We start from the raw sequence: 13,845 nt of genomic DNA, 5'->3' as shown, positions 1-13,845 counted from the left end.
CTGCAGTAAGTGAATGTGCAGTGCAGCAGGGTGAGTAGAGAGAATAATTGCTGTGCTGCAGTTGGAACATTGGCAGGGAGTGGTAGCAGGATAGTGCTTCAGAATTAGCCTGTCTGTAATGATCGCTGCTGCAGCAGCTATTGCTGGAAGTAGTAGTGCTGCAGCTCAGGCAGTTCTGATCTCTTTCCATGCAAGCTGCATAGCTTTGTCTGCCTTTCCCTGCTGTCAGCTTGTGACTGATTATCATTCACCTGTGTGGGAATCTGCATGTCTGCTCCCATTGGATGACCTCAGTATAAAGATCTGCTTCCTGCAGGACTCTTCGGGTTTTCATAGCTTCAGTTTAAGCCTGTCTTGCTGTCGCTTCAGCCCCCGATCGTGTTTCTTGTTCTAAAGATACTTTGCTGGTCTTTGCATCATATATTGGTTCATTGCCAATATATATGCATACCAGCACGTTTATTAATTTCCTTGTATTCGTGTTACGTTGATACATCAGTGTCGCTGATATATACGTACACGAACTGTTTATTTCCTGTGTTCAGTTAGTCAGCCTTCCAGCACGTTTTGGTAGTTTGCGCGTATCGTGAGCACCCGTGCTGAGCTAGTACCCTGCTCCTGAATCTGTTTGTGGATTGCGTTCATCTCTGCGAAGAGATAACGAATCCTTCTGAATCCTGTTCTGTTACCGTTTGTGGATTGCGTTCATCTCTGCGAAGAGATAACGAATCCTTCTGAATCCTGTTCTGTTACCGTTTGTGGATTGCGTTCATCTCTGCGAAGAGATAACGAATCCTTCTGAATCCTGTTCTGTTACCGTTTGTGGATTGCGTTCATCTCTGCGAAGAGATAGCGAATCCTTCTGAGTCCTGTTCCCTGTATTACTCCAGTCCTAGTCAGCGTTCCTGCTTATGTCATATATCGGTTCATTGCCGATATATACATATGTTAGTCAGACGTTACAAATAGTTTCATTGATAGCTGTAATTGTAATACGCTAGGAAAACATACTTATTGTATATTTATCTGTGTTACGTTCATCTATCTTGATCCTGCTATTTCCTGACTATCCTGTCCTGTCTTTGTGAGGCACGCCATCGCTGCAAACGCATTGGCTGCCTAATTCCAGTCTGTCTTGTTGTGGACGCTTGCTGTCACTAAGTAGCGGCTAGCTAGCAAGCGTTCATTCTGTCTACCTGTCCTGATCTCCTCAGTTCTGGTTTATGAGCTCAGCGCTACCTTGCGCTGAGACGTTATCGCAAAAGTATTGTTTGTGGCTGTCGGATCTGCACCGGCTCTGTGCGCCACAATCTCCTTTTGGAGTCAGTCCTCCCCTCCACTATACTAGGGATAGCCTGTTTCCTTGTGCTAGTGTTTGTACCTCCTCCACGTCAGCTCATGCGTTGCATGCTAACTGTGGAGAATACACCACCAAGCCTTACATTATGAAAACCCCATTACCAATCCCCATTGTGGGGGGGATTCCCAGAAAGTATGACACTGTTAATTATGGTTCCTGTTCCTTTAAGAAATTTGAAGAACTTAACTCTGAAACAGAAAATGAGTTTTTCTCTGAATGTGCCAGGTTCCTGACCAATCCCGATCTCCAAGCGACTCCTGTTTCAACCTGGGCACTCCAACTAAGTTATATTTTGTTTAAAGGGGAATTATTTCAGTGGGCATATGATGTTCTCAATCATTCTGATTTGAAAGAGAGACCGCTGGAATTTCTAGTGTTTGTGATCCATAACTGGTTGCGCATAGATCCATTGCCTTTTCCTCTAAATGAACTCCTGGCAGCAGGCCAATCAGCTTCTCCTTCAATTGCTTGCAAAAATGATCAGCAAGCAGAAAGTGTTACTGATAATTTTCCTGCAGCCTTGAATAAATCACCAAAAACAGCAGGGTCTAAGGCAAAACGCAAACGTTCTAAGAAACGTGTCCGATCTGCAGAGTCGTTATCCTTAGCGACTGAGACCTATAATGAGATTCTGCCATTAACAGATAATGAAATGCAATTGTCTTTCAGGGGAGTTAAATGGACTTATGAAACTACTAATGAACTTTCCTCCCTGGCTAGGGAAAATAAAGATTTTTGTTTAAAAGAATTATCTGAGTATGATTATGAGGAGATATTACAGAGTATTGAACAAATCAACTTATTTGTGAAGCAAGGAAAGTTTGCATACACTACAGTTCAGCACTTGCTACAGGTATTGGAGATTCTTAGGAATAAGGAATCTGCCAATCACCTGCTAATTAACCCAATATATGTCCCTGCCACAATCATATCTGCAAACCATGATCTGCCTGTTAAGTATGCTTGGAATCCTCCATTTGAGAAAAGAGAGATGGAAGCCCTGGTCTGTGAATGGAAGAATGATTCAAGTTCATTTTGTCAATTTTACAGTGCAAAAAGTGAAATGGTATTGAATGCATGCATTAAGTCAGCCTATAACCTAATAGAGACTGGTGTGTGTAGGTATGACTGTGTGGCTCCTTTGATTGATGTGTGGGAACTGATTCTGGATGATTTTTATGTGACTCCGAATTCGCAAATATGGCGTTCTGACCCGCCTGCTTCAGCACCTTTCGCTGATTCAGCTGGTGATTCGGAGCTCTTTTTGTGTGAAATTGAAGTTCCTGCAATTCCACCCTGTACCATGGATAACTCAGTGTTACTTCCCAGTAAAACAGAAGCCACTGATACTTTCTTAACCTTGCCCTGCACAAATTTCTCAGCAGAGAATCCAGAGGTCCTGCTGACTTCCGAGTCCAGTCTAGCCAGTACTCATGAGTCTTTGTTCAGTGAAACAGACACCAGAAAAATCTTGCCTGCCTCTGCAAACACTTCTGCAGAAATTACCTGTATTAATAAAGTTCAACTCCTGTCTGATCCAGCAGATGCCAATAGATGCACTACATCAGTTTCCGAGTCCCAGCAATCCTGCCTAGAAACCTCAGAACCCCAGCATCTGAATTTCCCAATTTTACAAATGAATGGTGATTCAGATGCGCAAACATTGTGTCTTGATCTTCCTGTTTCTACACCTCGCTCTAGTTTCGTGAATAGCTCAGAGCATCTGCTATGTGAACCTGAAATCGCAGAATTATTACCTTGTTCAGAAAATGTTCCAGTAAATTTGCCCTGTACCATGAATTGTGCAGTAGATCTCTCCAATGAAACTCAGGTCACAGAATCATTATGCTGTCCAGCAGGTGCTTCCATGGTTTTGCCCTGCAATATGGACTGTTCAGTGATCCTGTCCAGTGAAGCTGTGGTCGCAGAGTCTTATGCTTCACCCAGTACTTTGGATACTTTAAACCCTCTAGCAGAGGAGTCTGAGGCACTGCTTACCTCAGTTGGTGTTGCAGTAATATTCACTTGTCTAGCAGCTGTTTTGGAATTACAGTCTGCTCTAATAAAACTTGATGAATTTCTGCCCAGCAAAGCAGAAGCCATTGAAATATTGTCCTCGTCAGCAAGTGTGTCAGATACCTTGCCCTGTACACAGTCTGATTTAACCAATGTTGTTGAGTCCCTCTCCAGTGTTGTAACAGCCGAGGAACTCCAGCCCTGTCCTCTGCATGTTTCAGAAGTCTTGCCCTGTAACATGGATAATTCTGATTCTCTGGTCAAAATAACAGAAGTCTCAGAATTTCAGTCTGATTTAGTAAGCATTCCTGAAACCCTGCCTTGTATTTTGGAAAATTCTGATTCTCTCGCCAGTGTGGCAGAGATTCCGGAGTTCCCTTCCTGTCCAGGGAATTCCTCAGATTTGCCCAGTTCAGTGGGGGATGCTGTAATATTGACTTGTTTTGCAGCTACTTTGGAGCCCCAATCCCAGGTACTAGATGAGTCTCTGTCCAGTCCAGAGGAAGTTGTGGAATTCCTATCTAGCTCAGGTCATACATCAGAAGACTTGTCCTGTCTTGTTTATGCCCCTGAACCTGATTTGTTAACAACCTTGCTAGAATCAGCGACATCCAAGTCTGTTCCTGCATTCTGTAGTGAGAGTCCAGTGCTTGTGAAGTCTAGTCATGATGAATTTTTGTCCAGTCCTGGTTTCGGTCCTATCTTGGCTGACCCTGAGGTTCACAGTTCCTTGACATGCCCAGAAGTTTCTCTTGTACCAGTGTGCCCAGATGTGCTTTGTGTGCCAGAATGCCCAAGTGTGTCTAAGGTGTTAGCGTACTCGGATGCTTCCTTAGGGGAGACATGTTCTGATGTTCCCAGTCTGCCTGCATGCCCAGAGATGGTTCTGGTCCCTGAAAGCCCTGATCTTGATGTTTGTCCTTGTAACCCTGACTCGGGAATTGCCATAGGTTCCATGGGGATTCTGGATGGTTCTCCATGTGAGCCTAAAGGGCGTTCTGACCTTTTGAGATCTCTTTGGAGCTTTAAAGTGTTCTGGGAGATCTCTGAGGAAGCTTGTCCTGGTACCTTGGACTGGTTCAACAGTGGGTTTTGTGTTGGTAAAGACAGTTCCGGTGGGCATTGCAAAGGCTTTGGCATTTTTGGACGGTCCCTGGAAGGCAGTGGGTATCGCTCAGAGAGCTTCGGGGGGCTTTCTTCTGGAAATCATGGTTCTGATGGGTGTCACACTGAGACTTGTAGTACTGATGGGCATGGTTCTGTAGGTTCTGGTTCTGATGGGTCCAGTCTTATGGAGACTGATTCTGGAATTTTGCCGGGCTGTCCCGGTCATCATGAATATTCAGTCAGACTGTTTTGTTGGGAATTTCAGTTTTGAAAAGCGTCTGGAATCCGCTTTTAAGGGCGGGGGTACTGTAATGATCGCTGCTGCAGCAGCTATTGCTGGAAGTAGTAGTGCTGCAGCTCAGGCAGTTCTGATCTCTTTCCATGCAAGCTGCATAGCTTTGTCTGCCTTTCCCTGCTGTCAGCTTGTGACTGATTATCATTCACCTGTGTGGGAATCTGCATGTCTGCTCCCATTGGATGACCTCAGTATAAAGATCTGCTTCCTGCAGGACTCTTCGGGTTTTCATAGCTTCAGTTTAAGCCTGTCTTGCTGTCGCTTCAGCCCCCGATCGTGTTTCTTGTTCTAAAGATACTTTGCTGGTCTTTGCATCATATATTGGTTCATTGCCAATATATATGCATACCAGCACGTTTATTATTTTCCTTGTATTCGTGTTACGTTGATACATCAGTGTCGCTGATATATACGTACACGAACTGTTTATTTCCTGTGTTCAGTTAGTCAGCCTTCCAGCACGTTTTGGTAGTTTGCGCGTATCGTGAGCACCCGTGCTGAGCTAGTACCCTGCTCCTGAATCTGTTTGTGGATTGCGTTCATCTCTGCGAAGAGATAACGAATCCTTCTGAATCCTGTTCTGTTACCGTTTGTGGATTGCGTTCATCTCTGCGAAGAGATAACGAATCCTTCTGAATCCTGTTCTGTTACCGTTTGTGGATTGCGTTCATCTCTGCGAAGAGATAACGAATCCTTCTGAATCCTGTTCTTTTACCGTTTGTGGATTGCGTTCATCTCTGCGAAGAGATAGCAAATCCTTCTGAGTCCTGTTCCCTGTATTACTCCAGTCCTAGTCAGCGTTCCTGCTTATGTCATATATCGGTTTATTGCCGATATATACATATGTTAGTCAGACGTTACAAATAGTTTCATTGATAGCTGTAATTGTAATACGCTAGGAAAACATGCTTATTGTATATTTATCTGTGTTACGTTCATCTATCTTGATCCTGCTATTTCCTGACTATCCTGTCCTGTCTTTGTGAGGCACGCCATCGCTGCAAACGCATTGGCTGCCTCATTCCAGTCTGTCTTGTTGTGGACGCTTGCTGTCACTAAGTAGCAGCTAGCTAGCAAGCGTTCATTCTGTCTACCTGTCCTGATCTCCTCAGTTCTGGTTTATGAGCTCAGCGCTACCTTGCGCTGAGACGTTATCGCAAAAGTATTGTTTGTGGCTGTCGGATCTGCACCGGCTCTGTGCGCCACAATCTCCTTTTGGAGTCAGTCCTCCCCTCCACTATACTAGGGATAGCCTGTTTCCTTGTGCTAGTGTGTGTACCTCCTCCACGTCAGCTCATGCGTTGCATGCTGACTGTGGAGAATACACCACCAAGCCTTACACTGTCATTTGTAGCCATGTGCACTGGTTGCTGTAATACTAGAGTGCCCTAGATTATTGATTAATTATCCTGATCAGAGTATTTAATCAATAATGCAGGGCAGTCTGCTGTTGCAGAAGCCAGTGATACAGGTGCTGACAGCCGACTTCTGTGGTGAGTAGAGAAGCAAGCGTTAGGCAATTAAAAGTAGCTTGATTGCAGGTAATCTTATCTCTTTTTCCAGCTCCCTCTCCCAACCAGTCTGGGTAGAGGTCCTCTTGCCATTTCTCCTCTCCCACCGGGCTCTCTGTCTTGTGCCGCTATCTCTTTATCACCCCCCCCCCCCCTCCTATGCATCCCGCTCTTTCATATGTTCCCCTTTTCAGACTGTCCTGGGAGGACCTCACAATCTCTTTGTACCATAGTCATAGTCTAATGTCCTGCGATATTACTATTGTTTATTTATATAGCACTGACATCTTCTGCAGCACTGTATACAGTACAGAGTTTCATAACGGTTTGCTCCGTTCACATCCTGACGACTCCTTTAGCCCCAAAATCCCTCAAAATTTGCAGCAACAGGCACGGTGCCCCAACCTGTCAATACTTCCATACAAAAAAATGTTTTTTGTGGGGGGGGGGGGGAATTCTGTAATTAATCAGCACTGGGTGTCAAATTCCCTAGGTACACCACTGCCTTTAAGTAGAAATAGCAAAAGGAATAAACAACATTAAAAAAGCCAAGAAGTCAAAATATGAAATTCAAACATAACTACTACTCAACATTATTGACTGTCATGTTACAATGGCACCTGTCAAGGGATAGGATTTATTAAGCAGCAAGTAAATAATGAGTTTTTGAAGGTGATGTGTTTGAAGCAGGCAAAATGGGCAGGCATAAGTAAGAAAGCAAATTTGGCAAGGGACAAGTTCTGGGGGATTGATGACTGTGTCAAGGAGACCCCAAGGGGGGAAGGAGGGGTGGTCCCAATATTCACCTACCAAAAGTGGTCTAAGAAAGGACAAACAGTGAACTAGCAATAGTGACATTAACACCTAGGGATCATTGATGCATATGGGGAGAGAAGACTAGGTGATCTGGTGCTATCCCACAGCAAAGTGACTGTAGCACAAATTGCTGAAACTCTTATGCTAGGTACACACCATACAATTTTGTGTTAGATAGATGGTTCAATAGATAATTTCCATCAGGGGCGGACTGGCCTGGGGGGATGGGTGGCAGTCTCCCCCCGGGCCGCCTCCTGTCTCTGTGTTTTGGGCCGCTGGCTGAAGCCTAGCACAAGAGGAAAGGGCCGACTTCTTTCCTCTCCTGCTCTGCTCTCTGAAGGTCCCCTGGCTGCGTCTCCATCAGTAGGGAGGCTGCGGTGATCAGTCTCACCAGCAGCTGACCCGACAGGGTATCAGCTGAGCAGCCAGCGTGACGTGCAGGCAATGTACAATACTGTTCTTCTTCCTGCTACCTATGGCACACCCCTCTCTCCCGCCCCTTTCTTACCGGCAATTTCAAAGTGTGACCGGCAGCTCTGAGTGGTGAATAGAGACAGGACTGCAGTCAGGCTGGGTGCATCTCTGAGACACACGGAAGGGAGAGGAAGCAGGACCTGCACAGTACATCCTAAATGTAAGCTGTAAACGCCAATTAGCTGTATTGCCAGCTGGAGTTTCTTATCTCTTGTTTTTCAAGTGTGTGTGTCTGCTTCCCATTCCCCCCTCCTCCCATCTCCTCACTCCCAAATGCAATGGCTTCTTTCCTCATAAAGTCTTTCTCAAATGGGACAGAGGAAGCCAGCAGGCCTAGTGAGATTTCCCTGCCATTTCTCCTCTCCCCCATGCTCTGTCTCTTTGTGCCTATACCTCAATCTCCCCCACCATGTCCTCCATCTTTCTTATGTACTCTATTTCTCTTTCCCACATTCCTCTCCCTTTATGCCTCATTTCCCTGCATCTGTCCCTGTCTCTCCTTTCTATTATGTATTTATTCTCTCTTTCTCTCTGACATCTTCTGCAGCACGTTACAAAGTACATGGCATTGATTGTTTTCAGAGCTCACAATCTAATCCTACAATAGTCCAAGGCAAATGTCCTACCATCTTATTATTATTATTATTATTATTATTAAGCGTTTATATAGCACTGACATCTTCTGCAGCATTTTACAGAGAACATAGTCATGTCACTGACTGTCCTCAGAGGAGCTCACACTCTAATCCTACCACAGTCATAGTCTAATGTCCTACCATATTATTATTATGTATTTATATAGCACTGACCTCTCCTGCAGCACATTACAGAGTACATAGTCATGTCACTGACTGTCCTCAGAGGAGCTCACACTCTAATCCTACCATAGTTATAGCCTAATGTCCTACCCTATTATTATTATGTATGTATTTATATAGCACTGACCTCTCCTGCAGCACATTACAGAGTACATAGTCATGTCACTGGCTGTCCTCAGAGGAGCTCACAATCTAATCCTACCATAGTCATAGTCTAATGTACTACCATATTATTATTATGTATATAGCACTGACATCTTCTGCAGCACTGTACAGAGTACATAGTCATGTCACTGACTGTCCTCGGAGGAGCTCACATTCTAATCCTACCATAGTCACAATCTAATGGCCTACCATATTATTATTATGTATTTACAGTGGTGTGAAAAACTATTTGCCCCCTTCCTGATTTCTTATTCTTTTGCATGTTTGTCACACTTAAATGTTTCTGCTCATCAAAAACCGTTAACTATTAGTCAAAGATAACATAATTGAACACAAAATGCAGTTTTAAATGATGGTTTTTATTATTTAGTGAGAAAAAAACCTCAAAACCTACATGGCCCTGTGTGAAAAAGAAATTGCCCCCTGCACCTAATAACTGGTTGGGCCACCCTTAGCAGCAATAACTGCAATCTGGCTTTTGCGATAACTTGCAACAAGTCTTTTACAGCGCTCTGGAGGAATTTTGGCCCACTCATCTTTGCAGAATTGTTGTAATTCAGCTTTATTTGAGGGTTTTCTAGCATGAACCGCATTTTTAAGGTCATGCCACAATATCTCAATAGGATTCAGGTCAGGACTTTGATTAGGCCACTCCAAAGTCTTTATTTTGTTTTTCTTCAGCCATTCAGAGGTGGATTTGCTGGTGTGTTTTGGGTCATTGTCCTGCTGCAGCACCCAAGATTGCTTCAGCTTGAGTTGACGAACAGATGGCCGGACATTCTCCTTCAGGATTTTTTGGTAGACAGTAGAATTTATGGTTCCATCTATCACAGCAAGCCTTCCAGGTCCTGAGCAGCAAAACAACTCCAGACCATCACACTACCACCACCATATTTTACTGTTGGTATGATGTTCTTTTGCTGAAATGCTGTGTTACTTCTACGCCAGATGTAATGGGACACGCACCTTCCAAAAAGTTCAACTTTTGTCTCGTCGGTCCACAAGGTATTTTCCCCAAAGTCTTGGCAATCATTGAGATGTTTTTTAGCAAAATTGAGACGAGCCTTAATGTTCTTTTTGCTTAAAACTGGTTTGCGCCTTCGATATCTGCCATGCAGGCCATTTTTGCCCAGTCTCTTTCTTATGGTGGAGTCGTGAACACTGACCTTAATTGAGGCAAGTGAGGCCTGCAGTTCTTTAGATGTTGTCCTGGGGTCTTTTGTGGCCTCTCGGATGAGTTTTCTCTGCGCTCTTGGGGTAATTTGGGTCGGCCAGCCACTCCTGGGAAGGTTCATCACTGTTCCATGTTCTTGCCATTTGTGGATAATGGCTCTCACTGTGGTTCGCCGGAGTCCCAAAGCTTTAGAAATGGCTTTATAACCTTTATCAGACTGATAGAACTCAATTACAGTACTTTTGTTCTCCTTTGTTCCTGAATTCTTTGGATCTTGGCATGATGTCTAGCTTTTGAGGTGCTTTTGGTCTACTTCTGTGTCAGATAGCTCCTATTTAAGTGATTTCTTGATTGAAACAGGTGTGGCAGTAATCAGGCCTGGGGGTGACTACAGAAATTGAACTCAGGTGTGATAAACCACAGTTAAGTTATTTTTTAACAAGGGGGGCAATCACTTTTTCACACAGGGCCATGTAGATTTGGAGTTTTTTTCTCACTAAATAATAAAAAACCATCATTCAAAACTGCATTTTGTGTTCAATTATGTTATCTTTGACTAGTAGTTAACGGTTTTTGATGAGCAGAAACATTTAAGTGTGACAAACATGCAAAAGAGTAAGAAATCAGGAAGGGGGCAAATAGTTTTTCACACCACTGTATATAGCACTGACACCTTCTGCAGCACTGTACAGTGTACATAGTCATATCACTGCCTGTCCTTAGAGGAGCTCACAATCTAATCCTACCATAGTTCTAGTCTAATGTCCTTCTGTATTATTAATATTATTTATTTAGCACTGACATCTTTTGCAGCACTTTACAGAGTACATAGCCATGTCACTGACTGTCCTCAGAGGAGCTCACAATCTAATCCTACCATAGTCCTAGTCTAAAGTCCTTCTGTATTATGATGTATTTATATAGCACTGACATCTTTTGCAGCACTTCACAGAGTACATAGTCATGTCATTGGCTGTCCTCAGAGGAGCTCACAATCTTATGCTAGGTACACACTATTAGATTTTCTGGCAGATTTACTGTCAGATTGATTATTTCCAACAAGTCCGATCTGATTTCCGACTGTTTTCCCTTCACTTCTATCAGAAATCGGTCGGAAATCAATTTAGAAATCAGATTGGACATGTTGGAAATAATCAACCTGACAATAAATCTGCCAGAAAATCTCAGTGTGTACCTAGCATAATCAGGGCCGGATTTGTACTCTCTACCGCCCAAGGCCATTGTCACCAGCCGCCCCCCTTCAGTATAGGCAGCGAGATGACCTCTTCCCTCCAGTATAGGTAGCCAGATTACCTCCCCTCTTCACTCCAGTATCAGTAGCCAGATGACCCCTCCCCTCTTTCCCTCTAGTATAGGTAGCTTGATGATCCCTTCCCCTCCAGTATAGGTAGCCAGATGACTCCCTTAATCCCCCCCCTTCAGTACAGCTTGCCTCCACACCGCAGCAGCCACCAGTATCACTCACTTCTCTGCTCATCTCCAGTGCAGAAGCTTCCTCTTCTCCTCTGTCTCCAATGCTGTCCAAGTCTGTAGCCGCATGCCACAACGCCAACGTGCTCAGAGAGCAAGGTGGCCGCTGCACAGGTGGCTGGCAGCAGGGAGATCATGCGTTCTCCTGATCTCCCGGAATTGCAGCATTTGCAAGCTTGCAAATGCTGCACCAGTGAGTCTGCTGCTTTGGTGCCCTTGTTCCTGTGGTGCCCTAGGCCATGGCCTAAATCCGGCCTTGAGCATAATCCTACCATAGTCATAGTCTGTTTTCACTATAGACTTGTTTTGGGGGAAACCAAGTAACTTACTATTGTAAGACAGAGCTATAAATCCAGCTCCGATTGCGCTTTCTGCTATAACCTGATTGGCGGTCACCCCGACCCAGGCTTTTGATTACTGCTAATAGGCTTTTTTACCCCAAGCCTGGGTTGCTGGGAGGGAGGGGGGTGTAATCTATGTAATTGCATGTAATGCTGCTTTACACTGTATACATTTGCTCACAAAAAAGATATGGCTTTGGGCTGTGACTGCCGTGAAAGGGCCTCTAGTTTGTGTTTTCCCCCCAGGCCAAAAGGTCCCAGTCCTCCCCTGATTTCCATCATGTCCGATATTATTTTCGATCGTTTTTCTGGTCGATTTCTAATAGAAGTGAATGGTAATCGATAAGAAAATATAAGAGAATCGAGCGGAAAATTGAATTGAAAATCGATCGAGCGGAAAATCGACCGAAAAAACACATTTTGTGTACCTACCATTAATGCTGCTCATTATAGAAAGATGTCAGAATACACAGTGCACAACAGCTTGATGCATATGGGGCTGTATAACTGCGGACCACTGCCCATTATGACTCCTGTCCACTGCCAAATGCTCCTGGGCATGTGAGTACTGGAACTGGACCATGGAACAATGGTGAAAAACGGCCTGGTCTGATAAATCACATATTTTTTGGGGGGCCAGGTGTGGTTGGGTTAGTTTACTTGCTGATGAAACAAGTTTGATTAATGGATGCCACCTCTCACAACTTACTGGACTCAAATAATGGTCTGCTAGTGTCTTGGTGCCTGATACCACCTGTCATGTTTAGAGTTCTTGCGGACAGGGGCGTAACAATAGGCCCTGCAGCGCCTGCGCCCGCGGGGGGGGGCCCGCTCGGGGCCGTTTTTTGGGGGCTGGAGGGATGGCAGCATGAGGGGAAAGCCTTGCCCACAGTCGGCGGGGAGAGGGGAAGTTCCCCCCTCTCCCTCACCTCGGGGCTCTCCCCTCTGCGCCCCCCTCCAGCTAGTGAATGTGTGTGGGCAGCGGGCAGCAGCGGCGGCGGGATACATACCTTCTTCCTTGCGTTCCATCGCCGCCTTCTCGCTCTAGCGGCTGACGTCACTTCTGAAATTCTGCAGAGGGATTTTCAGGTGTCTGCTGCCCACATTACGATTTTCAGGTGTCTGCTGCCCACATTACGATTTTCAGGTGTCTGCTGCCCATATTATGATTTTCTGGTGTCTGCTGCCCACATTACGATTTTCAGGTGCCTGCTGCCCACATTGTGATTTTCAGGTGTCTGCTGCCCACATTACGATTTTCAGGTGTCTGCTGCCCACATTACGATTTTCAGGTGTCTGCTCCCCATATTATGATTTTCTGGTGTCTGCTGCCCACATTACGATTTTCAGGTGTCTGCTGCCCACATTGCGATTTTCTGGTGTCTGCTGCCCACATTACGATTTTCTGGTGTATGCTGCCCACATTAGGATTTTCTGGTGACTGCTGCCCACATTGCGATTTTCTGGTGACTGTTGCCCACATTGCGATTTTCTGGTGACTGCTGCCCACATGGCGATTTTCTGGTGACTGCTGCCCACATGGCGATTTTCTGGTGAACTCTGCCCACATTACGATTTTCTGTCCCACATTACGATATTCTGGTGAACGCTGCCCACATTACGATTGTCTGGTGAATGCTGTCCACGTTACAATTTTCTGGTGACTGCTGCTCACGTTACGATTTTCTGGTGACTGGTGCCCACATTACGATTTTCTGGTGAACTCTGCCCACATTATGATTTTCTGGTGAACTCTGCCCACATTATGATTTTCTGGTGAACGCTGCCCACATTACGATTGTCTGGTGAATGCTGTCCACGTTACAATTTTCTGGTGACTGGTGCCCACATTACGATTTTCTGGTGAACTCTGCCCACATTATGATTTTCTAAAGGCCCACATTACGATTTTCTGGTGAACTCTGCCCACATTACGATTTTCTGGCCCACATTACGATTGTCTGGTAAAATGCTGCCCACTTTACAATTAATTTACAGTGAAACGCTGCCCCATTACGATTATTTGGCACCTATGGGGGGGGGGGCCCATCCAAATATTCGCAGGGGGGCCCAGTGATTTCTAGTTACGCCCCTGCTTGCAGAGTTCATCCCTCAACTGTTCAGAGCTGTTTTGGTGGCACAATAAAAACATGCTCAATATAGTTCTGTGGATTTAATGCTTTGGATGATCAATTTGTTTTGCACCAGTGTTCAGTAAGCATCATGTAATCAGTGTGTCTGTTCTTCTACAACATTGTAGAATCCTTCTTAGTACTC

This window comes from Hyperolius riggenbachi, chromosome 6 (assembly GCF_040937935.1).
Source record: "Hyperolius riggenbachi isolate aHypRig1 chromosome 6, aHypRig1.pri, whole genome shotgun sequence".
Taxonomy (NCBI): Eukaryota; Metazoa; Chordata; class Amphibia; order Anura; family Hyperoliidae; genus Hyperolius; species Hyperolius riggenbachi.
The sequence above is the reverse complement of the archived record's forward strand: the minus strand, read 5'-3'. Positions refer to the sequence as shown.